Below are 4,614 nucleotides of genomic sequence, written 5' to 3' on the forward strand. Positions count from 1 at the left end.
CTGTTGTATGTAATGATCCGCTAAAACTTGGCTGGCCATTGGCCATGTCTAGTGTTTTGGACCGATGCTTTCACTGAGAGCTTGGCTGGCTAGTAAGCCATGTCTAATTCTTGGACCGGAGCTTTAGACTAACATTGCATGATTCCTGGAATTCTCATTAGAAATTTTGAAGTCCTTATTTTTCTTTTCCAATTAATTTTTGAAAAATCCAAAAAAAAAATTTAAAATCATAAGACCAAAAATATTTTATGTTTCTTGTTGAGTCAAGTGTCAATTTTTAAGTTTGGTGTCAATTGCATATGTTTTAATTTCCCTTTAATTTTCGAAAATTCATCAAATGTTCTTCATTGATATTCAAATTGTTCTTGATAATCTGCTTTGTTTGATCTTTGCATTTTTATGTTTTGTGTCTTTTCTTGTTTTTCATATGCATTTTCAATTTGTTAGTGTCTAAAATTTGAAAATTTCTAAGTTTGGTGTCCTGCATGTTTTTCTTTTCTTAAAAATTTTCAAAAACAAGTTCTTGGTGTTCATCTTGACATTCAAAGTATTCTTGGTGTTCATCTTGACATTTAAAGTGTTATTGCATGCCTCATGTGTTTTGATCTTGAATTCTCATGTTTTGAGTCTTTTCATTGTTTTTCTCTTTCATCATTAAAAATTCAAAAATAAAAAAATTATCTTTCCCTTTTTCTTCTCATAAAATTCGAAAATTTGAGTTGACTTTTTCAAAAAATTTTAAAATCTAGTTGTTTCTTATGAGTCAAATCAAATTTTTAATTTAAAAATTCTATCTTTTTCAAATCTTTTTCAAAAATCAAATCTTTTTTATTTTTCTTTCATAATTTTGAAATTTTCAAAATTTATTTTCAAAATCTTTTTCTTATTTCTATTTCATATTTTCAAAATTAATGCTAACAATTAATATGATCGATTCAAAAATTTTAAGTTTGTTACTTGCCTAGTAAGAAAGGTTCAATCTTTAAATTTTAAAATCATATCTTTTTGTTTCTTGTTAGTCAAGTAATCAACTTTAATTTTCAAAATCAAATCTTTTTAAATTTCTTTTTCAAATCTTTTTCAAAATAAATTTCAATCACATCTTTTTCAAAATCAATTTCAAAATCCTTTCTAACTTCTTACCTTTTCAAAATTGATTTTCAAAATCTTTTTCAATTAATCTTATCTTGTTTGATTCTTATCTTTTTCAAAACTACCTAACTAATTCTCTCTCTCTAATTTTCGAAAATCACTAACCTCTTTTTCAAAATTTCTTTTCATTAACTAATTATTTTAAATTTTAATTTTAATTTTATTCCTTTTCGTATTTTTGAATTATAACTAATGTTTAAAATAAAAACAAAAATATTTTTATTTTATTTAATTTTCGAATTCTTCCCCCTCTCATCTCCTTCTATTTATTTATTTATCTACTAACATCCCTCTTTCACTCAAAAATTTGAACTCACTCTTCTCCTCTGTGTTCGAATTCTTATCTTTTCCTTCTTCTATTCTTCTCTTCTTATACTCATATAAGGAATCTCTATACTGTGACATAGAGGATTTCATATTTTCTTTTCTGTTCTCTTCTTTTTCATATGAGCAGGAACAAGGACAAGAACATTCTTGTTGAAGCTAATCCTGAACCTGAAAGGACTCTGAAGAGGAAGCTAAGAGAAGCTAAAGCACAACTCTTTGGAAAAAATCTGACAGAAATTTTCGAAAAAGAAGGAGACATGGCCGAAAATAATAACAATAGTGGAGATGCAAGGAAGATGCTTGGTGACTTCACTGCACCAAATTCTAACTTACATGGAAGAAGCATCTCAATCCCTGTCATTGGAGCAAACAATTTTGAGCTAAAGCCTCAATTAGTTTCTCTGATGCAACAGAATTGCAAGTTTCATGGACTTCCATCAGGAGATCCTTTTCAGTTCTTAACTGAATTCTTGCATATCTGTGATACTGTTAAGACCAATGGGGTTGATCCCGAGGTCTACAGGCTTATGCTTTTCCCGTTTGCTGTAAGAGACAGAGCTAGAATATGGTTGGACTCTCAACCTAAAGATAGCCTGAACTCTTGGGATAAGCTGGTCACGGCTTTCTTAGCCAAGTTCTTTCCTCCTCAAAAGCTTAGCAAGCTTAGAGTGGATGTTCAAACCTTCAAACAGAAAGAAGGTGAATCCCTCTATGAAGCTTGAGAGAGATACAAGCAACTGACCAAAAAGTGTCCTTCTGACATGCTTTCAGAATGGACCATCCTGGATATATTCTATGATGGTCTGTCTGAATTATCAAAGATGTCATTGGACCATTCTGTAGGTGGATCCATTCACCTAAAGAAAATACCTGCAGAAGCTCAGGAACTCATTGACATGGTTGCAAATAACCAGTTCATGTACACTTCTGAAAGGAATCCTGTAAGTAATGGGATGCCTCAGAGGAAGGGAGTTCTTGAAATTGATACTCTGAATGCCATATTGGCTCAGAATAAAATATTGACTCAGAAAGTCAATATGATTTCTCAGAGTCTGAATGGATTGCAAGCTGCATCCAACAGTACTAAAGAAGCATCTTCTGAAGAAGAAGCTTATGATCCTGAGAACCCTATGGAAACACCTATAATTCCTCATGGAGAAAGCATCCAAATTTCTCATGGAAGGATCAACAAAAGCCTCAACCAGGCTTTAATAATGGTGGAAGAAACAGGTTTAGCAATGGAAAGCCTTTTCCATCATCCTCTCAGCAACAGACAGAGAATTCTGAGCAGAATCCATCTAGCTTAGCAAATATAGTCTCTGATCTATCTAAGGCCACTCTAAGTTTCATGAATGAAACAAGGTCCTCCATTAGAAATTTGGAGGCACAAGTGGGCCAGCTAAGTAAAAGAGTCACTGAAACTCCTCCTAGTACTCTCCCAATTAATACATAAGAGAATCCAAAAAGAGAGTGCAAGGCCATAACCTTACTTGGTATGGCCAAACCTAGAGAGGAGGAGAAGGACGTGAATCCTAGTGAGGAAGACCTCCTGGGACATTCACTGACCAATAAGGAGTTTTCCTTTGAAGAACCAAAGGAATCTGAGGCTCATACAGAGACCCTAGAGATTCCATTGAACCTCCTTCTGCCATTCATGAGCTCTGATGAATACTCTTCCTCTGAAGAGGATGAAGACATCATTGAAGAGCAAGTTGCTAAGTATCTAGGAGCAATCATGAAACTGAATGCCAAGTTATTTGGTACTGAGACTTGGGAGGATGAACCCCCTTTGTTCGCCAATGAACTAAGTGCATTGATAAGGCAGACATTGCCTCAGAAGAAACTGGATCCCGAAAAGTTCTTCATACCTTATGCCATAGGCACCATGACCTTTGAGAAGGCTCTGTGTGACCTTGGGTCAGGGATAAACCTCATGCCACTCTCTATAATAGAAAAACTGGGAATCTATGAGGTACAAGCTGCAAGAATCTCACTAGACATGGCAGACAAATCAATGAAACAAGCTTATGGATTAGTAGAGGACTTGTTAGTAAAGGTTGAAGACCTTTACATCCCTACTGATTTCATAATCCTAGACACTGGGAAGGATAAGGATGAATCCATCATCCTTGGAAGACCCTTCCTAGCCACAGCAAAAACTATGATTGATGTGGACAGAGGAGAGTTTTTCCTTCAACTGAATGAGGACTACCTTGTATTTAAGACTCAAGGTTCTCCTTCTGTAACCATGGAGAGGAAGCATGAAAAGCTTCTCTCACTGCAGAGTCAACCAGAGCCCTCACAGTCAAACTCTAAGTTTGGTGTTGGGAGGCCACAACCAAACTCTAAGTTTGGTGTTGAGAGGTCTCAACAATGCTCTGAACATCTGTGAGGCTCCATGAGAGCTCACTGTCAAGCTATTGACATTAAAGAAGCGCTTGTTGGGAGGCAACCTAATGTTATTTAATTATATCTATTTATTTTCCATTGCTATTTTATGTTTTCTTTAGGTTGATGATCATGTGAAGTCACAAAAAATACTGAAAAATCAAAAACAGAATGAAAAACAGCATTAAAAATAGCTCACCCTGGAGGAAGAGCTTACTGGCGTTTAAACGCCAGTAAGAAGCATCAAGCTGGCGTTAAACGCCAGAAACAAGCACCAGACTAGCGTTTAACGCCAGAACAGAGCATGGAATTGGTGTTAAACGCCAGAAACAAGCAGCAAGCTGGCGTTTAACGCCAGACATGCATTCTAAAGGCGTTTTGCACGCCTAAATGGAGCAGGGATGCTAAGTCCTTGACCCCTCTGGATCTGTAGACTCCACGGGATCCCCACCTACCCCACCTCTTCTTCTTTCCTCTTCACACCTTTTCATAACTCTCTTCCCCAAATACCCTTCACCAATTACCTCCATACCTCTTCCCTAAATACCTTTAACCACTCACATCCATCCACTCTTTCCCATAAACCCCACCTACCTCCAAAATTCAAATTCTTTTCCCTCCCAAACCTAACCCTGATGGCCGAAACCTACCCTCCCCCCTACCCCTATATAAACCCCTCAACACTACTCCATTTTCACACATTACAACCACCACTTCTCCCCTTTGGCCGAATACACCTTCTCCCCC

At 36.3% G+C, this 4,614-nt stretch overlaps 1 non-coding gene across 1 annotated transcript; it reads right to left on the reverse strand.

Annotated features, from left to right (window-relative positions):
• Window positions 1–2,138: 2,138 nt before the first annotated feature.
• Window positions 2,139–2,246, reverse strand: LOC148549327 (small nucleolar RNA R71). The gene has a single exon (XR_015897664.1). It is a non-coding gene; the product is annotated as a small nucleolar RNA R71 (small nucleolar RNA).
• Window positions 2,247–4,614: the final 2,368 nt, after the last annotated feature.

Source organism: Arachis ipaensis, chromosome B8 (assembly GCF_059453495.1).
Source record: "Arachis ipaensis isolate K30076 ecotype BB chromosome B8, ASM5945349v1, whole genome shotgun sequence".
Classification (NCBI taxonomy): domain Eukaryota; kingdom Viridiplantae; phylum Streptophyta; class Magnoliopsida; order Fabales; family Fabaceae; genus Arachis; species Arachis ipaensis.